This window comes from Dipodomys merriami, unplaced genomic scaffold (assembly GCF_024711535.1).
Source record: "Dipodomys merriami isolate MVZ:Mamm:240054 unplaced genomic scaffold, mDipMer1.0.p SCAF_27, whole genome shotgun sequence".
Taxonomy (NCBI): Eukaryota; Metazoa; Chordata; class Mammalia; order Rodentia; family Heteromyidae; genus Dipodomys; species Dipodomys merriami.
This window is the reverse complement of record NW_027204159.1, coordinates 17,554,500-17,567,784: the sequence shown is the minus strand read 5'-3', so window position 1 is coordinate 17,567,784 and position 13,285 is coordinate 17,554,500.

Sequence of the window (13,285 nt, the reverse complement as noted above, 5' to 3'; positions counted from 1 at the left end):
CTGACACCTCCTGAGGACTTTGAGCCTGGTACCTTTGCATGACCCTGTAGTGTCCCTCTCTGGGGATGGCACAGTCACTAGGGTTCTCCTGGAACCTTCTTCTGTGGAGCCTGCTTTTGTTTTTTTTTGTTTTATTTTTGGTCCAGTCGTGGGGCCTGAACTCTGGGCCTGGGCGCTGTCCCTCAGCTCTTCAGCTCAAGGCTAGCACTCTACCACTTAAGCCACAGCACCACTTCTGGCTTTTTTCTTTTTGCTTATGTGGTACTGAGGAATCGAACCCAGGGCCTCATGCATGCAAGGCAAGTGCCTTACCACTGAGCCACCTTCCCAGCCCATGTGGAGCCTGCTTTATGATGCCAAAGAAAACTTTGTCCAGCTCAGGGCCTTCTGAAATTTCTCTGAGACCAACCCTGGAAGAGTCTCTAGTAACTCCTGAATACCTGGCTCAGACCAACTTGTTGAGAAGGAATCGGAGGCTACCAAAGGCTAATCTGGCTCCCTCAGCCCAGATTCTCTGTCCCCTTTGTTGGTCCCAGGGTTCCAGGGACATTTCTGCTCCATAAATTGTTTCAAATAGTGTCCAATTACTACAACACTTCCCTCTCCTCCCATTATGTGTGTGTGTGTGTGTGTGTGTGTGTGTGTGTGTGTGTGTGTGTGTGTGTGTATGTGTGCCCGCACATGTGCGCACTAATATTGGGGCTTGAACTCAGGGCCTGGGTTCTGTCCCTTAATTTTTTTTGCTCAAGGCTGGTGTTCTACCACTTAAACCACAGCTCTACTTCCAGCTTTTTGGTAATAAATTGAAGATAAGAGTCTCATAGAATTTCCTGCCTGGGCTGGCTTTGAACCTCAATCCTCAGGTCTCACCTCCTGAGTAGCTAGGATGATAGGTGTGAGCCATCAGTACCCACCTCTCCCATCCTTTTTAAGGACTGCTTACTTCCCTGCTTGTCAAATCCTCATCTGTTGGATACTCCAGTGTCTCCTTCCCTCCACCAAGGCAGTGCAGAGGGGTGGGAGATCATTTGTTTGGAGGAAAACATACTTATATCTGACTGTTGGCTGGTTGTGTGGCTGGGTTTCTCTATGTGGAAAATGGCATAAGTTTGTAGCCCAGCACCCACTTGTAAGACTATCAGGAGAGTAAGGAAGAGGATGAGTAGAGAAAGTGCCTGGCACTTACAAGCTCCTAATGCCACGTCATAGCAGTGCTGAACTCTTGGCATCTGAAAGGCAGTAGCATGCAATGCTAAGACCTTTGGTTCTCCCGCTGTTCCTCTACTGGCTTCTCAGAGAAAACCCTGGCCCAGGTAGAGGGGAACTTTAACTATGTGCCCTGCCCTTCCGTCCTCCAGTGTCCTCAGGGAGCCTCTCCTTGCTGAGCCTCTGAGGATGAGCTACCAGATCTCTGAGGATAGAAGCCTAGCTCTGCACCCCACCGCAGCCCCAGTGCCAACCCAGAGCCAGGCACCCTGTTAGGCAGGCCCTCAAGGTTGGCTTGAGAGGGCAAAGGAGGAGAGAGAAGGGAGAGGCCTGGAAGGTTTGAAAAGAAAGAGAAAGAACTCAGTGACCCAGAGTGGGTTTGGCTGCAGCCCCCTTCCAGTTAAGAAGCCCTGTTTTGGGGGAAAACTGTGTCTACCCAAGGAGCTAAAACAGTAGTTTACAGCCCGGACCTGGACAAGTCAGGTCTGTGTGACTGTGTACCAAGGGCTGGGCGAGGCAAAGGGGTTTCTATGGGGAGCACTCAGACACTGCAGCCTGGCCAGGAAGGCAGGAGGCAGGGAAGGCAGCCGGGCAGGGTGTGTCTGAGTGGGACGAAGGGCAGTGCTTGTGCAGGGCAGTGCTTGTGCAGGGCAGGGCTCCCCTGATCAGCGTGTCTGTGACCTTAGACAAGTAACTTCACCTCCCAGCTACAACAGAGCTAACAATGGAATGGTCAAACAATGCCTCAGAAGGGCTTGGCACTTCATAAATACTCAATAAATCAATGAACGTGTCATTACTGATATTATTCTATTTTCTGTGTGTGTGTGTGTGTGTGTGTGTGTGTATGTGTGTGTGTGTGCAGGAGTCACTGACCAGGTGGATTTGTATACCATGGAGAACATGCACAAGAGGATGTCAGAAAAAGTGCCAATTCCCTGCAGCTGGGTGGATTCTTGGTTTCCAGGAAACCTTGAGTGATCCTTCTCAAGTCCAAGCCCCTCCCCCTCCAAGCCTCCCATGAGTGTCACCCTTTCCTCATGCTGCTTTGTCACATGTCCTTCTTTCCAAGGATAAGGGTTGTGTCTTCCTTAGCTGCCTACAGCTGGACTGCCCAGCTGTCACCCTCCTTGGGTCTTCCCAAGTCTGTGGTCTGTCACTGCACAAGTATAATGCCCAGACAAATGCACATGACAGGGATTCCCACCAACACCCTCTGTGTGCAGGGCTGCAGAGGGTCAGGTCACCCCCAGTGTCCTCCATCCTAGCCAGGAAACATAGAGAAGGATGGTTCTGGGCCCTCAGGCAGGTCCCTCACTAACCTGGCCACAGGAGAGGGGCCCTATATGGGCTCTAAAAGAGCTTGCACTTGGTTTACCCAAAGCAACAATGCCTGAGCATCTAGCAGGACAGGGTGAACAAGAATCCACTATCCAAGGGAGACACAGTGACTGGCCAAGGTCAACTGAAGAATGAAAGCCACCTGAGCCCGGTTGCCCAGGAGGAGGTAGAGAGGCCCAACATCTGGGCTGCTGCTCTTTGGCCCATGGCTGGTCTTCCCTACCCCCACTCTCCCTCCCCAAAAGACCAGGAACATCTGGCTACTGGCTTCATTCCAGGAGGGGTGAGGAGGGGCCTCCTTCCGCCAGGCCAGGCACATCAATCACAGCTGCAGGGCTGGCTAGTCTTGGGAGAAGCAGGCTCCTTCCCTGCCCCCTCCCCAGACATTCCTGCGTAATGGAATCTCCTTTCCTGTTCATTTATTACCAACCCACAGAGCTCCGCCAAGCCCAGTCTGCAGACTCAAGCCAGCCAGTCCTACCTTTTCCTAAAGAAAACAACACCCTACAAGGGGTGGGCGTGGGGGTGGGGGCATAAAAGAGTATTGGGCCCTAAAGCTCACTAACATGTCCCTACCACGCTTCCCTAACTTGCCTGTAGACTTGCCCAAGTGCCTAGCGATGCTAGGACTTCCTATAAGGCATCTTCTGTGTCTATGCTCATGAACTGAGCATTCTCTAGTTACCTCTGTGTTGACAAATGAGAAAACTTGAGCTCTGGAAGTCACTTGCTCAATCACATAGAGACATTATCAAAGTTTGCCTGATCCCAGACCCATGTTCTTTCCTTGCTCTTCTCTTATTCAAAAGGTTGTTCTTACCTGCGGAATTGTCTTGGCCCCATGATGGACAATGTGTTCACCAGGATGAGTAGATTTGTTTCTGGACTCCCAATTCTAGCCCACTGACCTATATATCTAGCCTTTATTCTAATACCACACTGTTTTGAATACTATTACTTTGTAGTAAGTTTTGAAATCTGGAAGTGAGTCCTCCTACTTTAACCTTCTTTTTCAGAATTGTTTTTGCTATGCCCTTGGAATTCCACCTGAATTCTAAATTCAGCTGGCCAGTTTGAACAAAGAAATCATCTGGAATTTTGATAGGGATTGTGTCTAACCTTGTAGAACAGTTTCAGAGTACTTGAATTTTAACTATGCTAATGTATCTTCCAGTTCATGAATAGATCATGTTTTTCCACTTACTTAGATCTTTTACTTTCTTCCTACAGCTGTAATTTTCTGAGTTCTAAATCTCTTTTGTTAAACTTGTATACATTCTTTTTGCTATTGTGAATAATTTTTTTTCTTTAGCCATGGATTGTTCACTGTATAAGTACAAAAAATACATTAATCTTGTGACGATGATGTTGCTGAACTTATTGTTCTAATAGTTACATAGGGGATTACTTGTTTTTTATATGTAAGATCACGTCATCTGTGAAATATAGTTTAGCTGCTTCCTTTTCAATCTGAAAAGCTTTTTCTTCTTCTTGGCTAATTTCCCTGAGTAGATGCTCAGCACAATGCTGAGTAGAAGAGACAAGAGTGGGCACCCGGTAGCTCATGCCTGTAATCCTCGCTACTCAGGAGGCTGAGATCTGAGGCTTGCAGTTCAAAGCTGACCTGAGCAGGAAGACCATGAGACTCATATCTCCAGTTAACCACTAGAAAAACTGGAAATAGAGGTGTGTGGCCAAAGTGGTAGAGCACTAGTCTTGAGCAGAAAAGCTCAGGGACAGCACCCTGGGCCCTGAGTCCAAGTTTCACAACTGACAAAAAAATAGTAGGCATCCTTGTCAGCACGCCCCACATCTCTCCCGTGTGTGTGTGTGTGTGTGTGTGTGTGTGTGTGTGTGTGTGTGTGTGTGTGTGTGTGTGTGTGTGTGCCAAAATTGAGGCTTGAACTAAAGGCTTTGAACTTTCCCTTAGCTTTTTCTCTCAAGACTGGCACTCTACCACTTAAGCCACCCCTTCACTTCCAGCTTTTGCTGGTTAGTGCTAAGAGTCTTATGGAACCTCATTCCTCAGATTTCAGCCTTCTGCGTAGCTAGGATTACAGCCATGAGCTACTAGTGCTCAGATCTCCTATTGCTTTCTTTTTTTTTCTTTTCTTTTTTTGGTCCGGTCGTGGGGCCTGAACTCTGGGCCTGGGCGCTGTTCCTCAGCTCTTCAGCTCAAGGCTAGCGCTCTACCACTTTAGACATTTCCAGCTTTTTTCTTTTTGCTTATATGGTGCTGAGGAATGGAACCCAGGGCCTCATGCATGCAAGGCAAGCGCTCTACCACTGAGCCACCTTCCCAGCCCTCTCCTATTGCTTTCTACTGCTTCCTTTCCTTCTCCCTACAGGATGTGAGGGATGAGGAGAAAAGTGGCAAAGAAGGAAAAAGAACAAGAAAGAAGGAAATTAATCTCTTTATTAGACACCTGAAAAGCTCAAGAACTATAATGGTTGCCCATTTTTTGGTGGGATTGGGAGTTTGAACTCAGGGCCTCATGCATGCTAGGCATGCTAGGCAATACCACTGAGCCATGTCTCCTTTTTTTTTTTAATGTTCATTTTTAGGATAAGGCCTCGATACCCACCTGAGCTTTGATCTGACTACTTTTAGGATTCCAGCCATTGTTGGGATCAAAGGAATGCACCACTGTACCCAGCTCTTCTCCATGAAGCTAGAGTCTCTCAGACTTCTTCCACAGCTAGCCTGGGGATCTGAGATCCTCTGGTCTTCAGCCTCCCATGTAGCCTGGGATGATAGGCATTTGACACTGCACCAAACTATGAGTTGAGGTTTTTTGTTCTAACTGGCCTTGAACCATGATCTTTTACTTCCCAAGGATTTAGGCTTACAGGTGTGAGCTATCACTGCCTGTCATGGTATTTAATTCTGATGGTCAACTTGATTTGATTGAGAGGTACCTAGGAGATGAGCAGAGCAGCCTCTGGATAGATCAGTAAGGGTGTTTCCAAAGATGATTAACCAAGGGAAGAAGACCAACGCTGAATGTGGGTGACACCATTCCCCTAGGCTGGGAGCCAGAAGGAATAAATAGAGGTGATAAGGGAGAAAGCCCACTCACTCTGGCATATTCAATCCTCCCTTCCTGGCCACCATTATGTGAACTTCTCTGCTCCTCCATACCTTCCCCCACCATGATGGCTGAAATCTCTAAGCTCATAACTGAAATGAACCTTTCCTCCTTTCAATTTTTTTTCTGTCAGAACAATGAAAATCTGACTAACACAAGTCTGTGTTAGAAACTCTAGAAACCAAGAAAACTGAGGCCCAGAAAGATGCGACAGTTACTACTTCTCAAATACCTATCCCATGCTGGGTATCCAGGATGCAAAGCTGAATCAGACATTTCAGAGCCAAAGATGGCATTTAAAATGAGGTCCAAGATCACATAGAGCCACACTTCCATCATAAAAAGGGGGAAACCAAGCACATCAGTGCCCCTCCAAATCCTCCTTCAATCTCTGAAAGGCTCAGGCCCAGAGGTTCTAGGAACAATGGGGTGGAAAGGGGTTTGGCTGCACCTCAGAGGCTCTAAATCCCACCTGGATTCTTGGGCATATAATAGGCTTCCTTGTGGCATTGTCTATCCTCTGGTAATAGCTAGCCCAGGGGGCTATTTCAAGGATCAAGTTAGCTAATAGATGGAATCTTTAGGAGAAGGCTGGCATGCAATATGTATGCTATCAGTGTGCTTTCTTTTCTACACATTTGGTACCCAGAGGAGCCAGTCTGACTGCTGTCTGGGCGTCTGGAGAAGGCTGGAGACTCCTCGTGTTGATGGTTTGGAAGGAATTTCTCTTCACTGCCGGGGCCCATTTGGGGTTGTGGATTCCTGATCCTCTTTTAAAACAGGACTTCTTGATGTTTTTGGAGTCTCCTATGTTCAGACCCACAGATGAGTCAAATTATTTTTACCACAGCTCACTATGTATACCAGTCAGGGCTCAGCCAGGGAAACACAATTAGTAAAGAGATATCCTTAAAAAAAAAACTTATCAGGGGCTGGGAAGGTGGCTCAGTGGTAGAGTGCTTGCCTTGCATGCCTGAGGCCCTGGGTTCGATTCCTCAGCACCACATAAGCAAAAAGAAAAAAAAAGCCGGAAGTGGTGCTGTGGCTCAAGTGGTAGAGCGCTAGCCTTGAGCTGAAGAGCTGAGGGACAGCGCCCAGGCCCAGAGTTCAGGCCCCATGACCGGACCAAAAAAAAAAAAAAATTATCAGTAGAACTTGGCCTGTAGTCTAAAATCTACAGGTACATGGTTACACTGATGGGCAACCTGTTGGGACCGCACCGTACCACTGAGGCACACTATCCTGGGTATTTCCATGTGGATGTTGTTGGGTGGGCTAGCCTTTTTTGTGTGTGCCAGTCCTAGGGCTTGAACTCAGGGCATGAGCCCTGTCCCTGAGATTTTTTTTTCACAAGTCTAGCACTTGAGCTACACTTCTACGTACGGCTTTTTCAGAGTAGTTTATTGTAGATAGGAGTCTCACAGACTTTTCTGCTGGCTTTGAACAGTGATTCTCAGATCTCAGCCTCCTGAGTAGCTAGGATTACAGGTGTAATCTGAAATTTTGATAGGGATTGTGTCAAACCTGTAGACCAGTTTAAAAACTGAGGTTAGCTTTTGAATCACTAGACTGACTAAAGCATACTGCCCTCCTCTTTGTTAGTGGGCCCCATCCAATTAAGTAAAGGCATGAATAAATCAGAAAGTCTGATCCAAATGAGACTAAAGGAGAATTTTTTAAAATCTTATTGCCTTGGAACTGGAACATCAGCTTTATCCTGCCTTCAGATTTGAAACTAAACACTGGCTGTCCTCATTGTCAGGTCTTTGGACTCAGATTATAACAGCATCATTAGCTCTCCTGGCTCTCCAGCTTGGAACTCCCTATCACATGACCCACTTCCTTATAACTAACTTCTTTCAATGTATACAAGTGCACCGCACACAAACACACACACTCACACATGCTATATACACACATGCATGTGTACACATACACAGCTGACTGGCAGGCCATCAGGAAGAGCAGGCTGGATCTCTCAGGCATAGCATGGCCTAAAGAAACCTCAGCTCTGCCCTCACAGCCTCACACGGATGAAGCCAGCCTTGCAGATCTCCTAGGATAAATCTCCCTTACTTAAAGTGAGCTGGTTACAGACTTGAGTCACATCAACAACATACCTCCACAGCAACCCCAGACTAGTGTCTGATTGAATGCCTGGGGGTTGTAGCCTGGAGGTAGCACAGAAAACTCCATCTTAGCGGGTGCCAAGCATGCCAAGCCCATAGTGACTGATTTGTTTCCCTAACAATCCCACAGGAAGATTTTTTTAAGCTCTTTTTTTCTAGAACTGACTTGTCTAAGGTCACACAGCTAGCAGAGGGAAGAGCTAGGATGTGAACCCTGGCCGCCTCTAAAGCATGCCCTTTAGCTAGGTGTCAGTGGCTTATACTTGCAATCTTAGCTCCTCAGGAGGCTGGGATCTGAGGACTGCAGTTCAGACCTAGCCCAGACAGGAAAGTCCAGGAGACTCTTACCTCCAATTAACTGCCAAAAATCCAGAAATGGAGCTGTGGCAAGAGCAACAGCCTTGAGCAAAAATTCTAAGGGATAGTACCCAGACCGTGAATTCAAGCCCCAATACTGGCACAAAAATAAATAAAATATGTTCTTAACCCTGGAAACGCTTCACCATCAACAGTTCTTGTCAAGCTGGGTACCTGTGGCTCCCATCTATAATTCTAACTACTCAAAAAGCTAAGATCTGAGGATAGTGTCTCAAAGCCAGCTTGGGCAGAAAAATCATAAGACTCTTACCTCCGGTTAACCACCAAAAAGCCAGAAGTGAAGTTGTAGCTCAAGTGGTAGAGCACTAGCCTTGAGCACAAAAGCTCAGCGACAGCACCCATGTCCTGAATTCAAGCCTCAGTGTCGCACGCAACGTGCGTGTGCGCGCGCGCGCGCGCACACACACACACACACACACACACACACACACACACACACACCCCTTTTCAGTCTTGTTGCCCTCCTGGTCAGACACCCATCTTGGAGGCCTTAGGAGGACATGGAGGCTCAGAGAGGGCAAGCAGCTGCCCCAGTTACACAGTAGGGCGGTAGACAACTGTTCTAGCTTGCCTCCAGTTTTCCCTGTCACAAGTGCCATCACTTAGTCATCACCCCTTCACCTAAGCTACCCATCACCCAGGAAAATGCTACCCCTGAACTCTCTCCACATGATCTGGTACCGGCCTGGCCTCAGCCACCGCTATGTAAGGAGGGGTGGAGCTCTGTCAGGCTGGACAGACTTTGAAAAGCCTAGCCTTGGAGCACTGGGTAGGGTCCTGGGACCCCTGGCTCCAGGGACATCATGTCTTGGAGCTAGTCTCACCTATGGGAGGAGCTACTGAGGGAAACACTGGGTCAGGACCAACAGTCAAACTCTCTCTCGCCAGCCTCAGGTTGAAAGTATGTATATTCCTTAGGAAACCAGGTGCCTTTGGAGAGACCAGGCACTCTCTCATCTGAGGAGTCTGGTCGGCCCACCCCTTCCTGTGAGGGCCCCGGTGCCCAGGGAGCGGCCCTCTGAACAGTGCCCCACTGTGTTGTTGGTCTGGATTGGGGTAGTTCATTCAGCTACAGCTTACATGCAGGGACCCAAGACTCCCCTGTGCTCCTCTCAGCCCCGGATGCTCCACGGCTCCCTGACAGCATCTCACAGACCAGGGTCAGAGGTCCTGGGCTGGGGCCAGGGCTGGTGCCACAGTAGAGCCGGCCATGAGCATTGAAAGCCCTGCTCCATCCAGCACGGCTGCACCTTCGTTCAGACTCCCTGAACAGGCCTCAGTCATCACCCAGAAATGGATAAAGAGGACTCAGAGAAGCAGCGTAGAAGCAGCCTGAACAGGACCCATGCTGAGCTCTGTGAGTCACCAGAGCCTGTGGCATTAACCACTGCACCAAGCCACCCTCGGATGCCCCGCAGAGATCGTGGGTGAAGGGGCTTAGGGCTCCCCGAATAGATTTCCGTTCACACGTGGACACTCCTCTTCCTCCTTGTCCTCTGAGAACAAACCCTGCTCTCAGAGAGACTTGGAAAGAACCATGAAAGAGCCTAATTTCCCCATTCTCACCTGAAAGGGCCTCTCTGCCTTCCACATCCCAGATTCAAAGGGTACTGGGCTCCAGAGCACCCCCAGCCTGGAAGGCCTTCAGGTCAGCCAGCCCCACCCCCTGCTCCCCCCCCCTCCCCCCAGCCCACAGGCTCTAGGCGAGGCCTGGCTTCCGGAGCTGCCGCCACCTTGGCCAGCCCTACCACACATGGTTTTAATCAGCAACCGCCCCAATGAATGGTGCCTTGTGCAAGCACCACAGGGCTCACCTCGGTGGCAGGGCAGAGCAGGTGGGGTGGGCTCGGAGGAGACCTGAGCTGGGGGCAAGGTGGAGGAGGTGGGCTACAGCACAGCATGGAGGTTATGAGACAGGGCCTGTGTTCAGACAGACAGGGGTGGGTCCTTGGCCCTGCCACCCACAGTGTGAGCTGTGGCAGCTTACCAAACCTCTCTGAGTCTGGGCCACACCCTGGGCACACAGGGTGACGGGCGCAACCTGACAAGACTGAGCTGAACTGGGCACACAGGGTGTGCATCCACGGTCCAGCCAACCTGTCCAGAGCTGGGGACTCACACACAGGGACCTGGCTTGAGAGTCTGCGGCCTGTGCTTCCATCCGGGCCAGGCCTGGGCCTCTGCAGCCCCCTGCTTACCTACATAGGAGTGCGCCTGAGTGCGGGAGAGACCGCTGCCCTCCTCCACTGCAGCCAGCGCCTCAGCCTGCACTGTGTGCTGAGCACCGCATGCACTGTCTCATGCAGTCCTCCTCTGACTGTCAGTCCCATTGACATAGCACAGAAAGAGCAAGCCACCAGGCCAGGGCCACACAGCTGGGGAGGCAGAGCTGAACTGCAAGGCCACACAGCAAGGAAGCCCTAGAGCCCTGCTAGCCATCTTGCACCCCAAGGGGACCTTGCAGGAGCCTCCAGTGACCCAGCCACTGTGCTCACCCCTTCCTTCTGGCCTACAGGGTTTCCCTGGCCCTTCTCCCTGCCTCACCCCAGCTCCCATGGCCTGGTAGAGAAGGGAGCTTCTGAGAACAATGAGGATGGAAGGGGGGCACTTTCGGGAAGGCCCAAGCTTTGCCACATCTCTCCTTCCTGGGCCAGGATGGAGCCCTTCCCTGAAGGGAGAAAGTACAGGTTTCTTACTCTTTCATTTGTGTGTGCCTGAAGTGGGACTTGAACACAGACCTAATGCTCCTGCTTAGCTTTTCCACTCAAGGCCAGTGCTCTATAATGTGAATCATACCTCTGCTTCCTGGCTTTTTGCTATTTGGAAGGTAAGTGTCTTTCAGATCTGTGTATAAAGGCTGGCTTTGAACCATGATCCTCAGATCTCAGCCTCCTGAGTAGCTAGGATTACAGGTGTGGGTCACAATAGCATTCTCCAGTTTGTTGCTCCTCTCCCTTTCTCGCTCCAATCAGAGCAAAGCATATACCAGGACACTCCTAATTGGTCGGTGTGGTTAGGTCACTCTGTGATCCCTGGGCTCCTTGGAATGTCTGCCACTGTACTTTTGGAAGCAGAGCTTAGGGAATTCTGGGAGTTGCTCCAAATGGAGAATCCATCTCTGTAGCGGCAGAGACTGTTCCAGCTTTACTGTGGAGGGGAGGGGACGCTGCTTTTTCAGACTCTTGTTACTTTCAGACTTTTGTGTTACCCCAAGTGCCAGAAAAAGTAGTGCCTGGGTGTCAGCTTCAGAGGGTCACTGAAAGAACAAGTCATGCTGCTGTCTTCAACCATAGCCCCAGACGTCCCTCTGGCTGAGCTGGCCTGTGAGAAGAGGGTATGTGGGTGTCTCATGTCTTGGGGGAAAGAGAGGTCACCCTGACTCATGCTTCTTAGTCTAATGGATCAGTGAGAATCATAAGAGCAAACAGCCCCGTGGAAATAACTGTAGATGCGCTCAAGGATTCAGCCACAAAAATGTTCAGCATGCCTTTGTTTATGGTACTACAAACTACAAGAACCCACATATTCCACAGCTAAAGTGTGGTACTTTCACAAAACTGAATCCCACGAAGAAGGGTATTACATAACACTAGGAGATGGTCACCGTGTAGTTCTAATGTGGGAAGAGAAGGCTACCAGGCAGCTCTGTAAGGGAGACAACTAGGCATAAAGTGTGTGTGTTGGGGTTGGGGGAGGAGAGTCAGGTCATGGCTTCAGAGTGGAGAGCCCATGGCCAGTGACTCAGGAAAATCCACCAAATCCAAAAGCCAAGGCATCTCCTGTAAAATGGGTCGTGTGGGGGCTGGGAGGGTGACTCAGTGGTAGAGTGCTTGCCTTGCATGCATGAGGCCCTGGGTTCGATTCCTCAGCACCACATAAGTAGAAAAAGCTGGAAGTGGGGCTGAAGCTCAAGTGGTAGAGCGCTAGTCTATAGCTGAAGAGCTCAGGGACAGCGCCCAGGCCCAGTTCAGGCCCCACGACCAACAAAAAAAAAAAAAAGGGTCTTGTGTGTGTGTGTGTGTGTATGTGTGTGTGTGTGTGTGTGTGTGTGTGTGTGTCACTGTGCCTGTTGACATACAATGACCATTAGAGCAGGTAGGGAGACACAGACCAAGTCCCCTTAACACACCAAATGCAAGCAGCACTTACTTCATTATATGGTGCTTTTCTTTGTCTTAGGTTTGCTTGTGAGTATTTTTAGAATTAGCTACAGTGAATATGCATGGCTTGGATTCATTTTTAAAATAAAAGTATAGCTCCAGACATAGCTTAGATAGAATGCCTACTTAACATGCCAAAGGCCCTGGGTTCAATCCCTAGCAAAGCACACATACACACACACACACACACACACACACACACACACACACACACACACACACACACACACACACACACACACAGAAATAAAAACAAACAGAGGCCAGTACAAACAGAGGCCAGTATAGCTCCAGACATAGCTTAGGTAGAATGCCTACTTAACATGCCAAAGGCCCTGGGTTCAATCCCTAGCAAAGCACACACACACACACACACACACACACACACACACACACACACACACACACACACACACACACACACACACACACACACACACAGAGAGAAATAAAAACAAACAGAGGCCAGGCGTGGCAGCACACACTTGTAGTCTTGCATTTGGGAAGCAGGAGGAACAATTGTGTGACTCCAGCTGGGCACTAGTGGCTCACATCTACAATCCTAGCTGCTTGGGAAGCTAAGATCTGAGAATCTCAGTTCAGAGTCTACCCCGGTAGATAAATGCTTGAGACTTTTAGCGCCAGTTAACCAGCTGAAGTGGAAACATGGCTCAAGTGGTACAGCACCAGCCTTGGGCGACAAAGCCAAGCCAGAAAGAAAATCCCTGAGTTGAAGAGTTTGTGGCCAGTTTATGGCTGGGTAAGTGACTCTAGCTGCTCAGATGGTGTGGCCTCGGGGCCTGGCTGGACAAAAGCTGCCAAGAACAGGGCAGGCACAAAGTCCTCACTAAATATGTATAATTCTTATGTAGTTATGTACTTTTTTTTGTTATTGTACAAGGCTTGGACTCAGAGCCTCTTGCTCTTGCTCAGCTTTTTGTCCTCATAGCGGGAGCTCTACTACTTGAGCCATGGCTCCAGT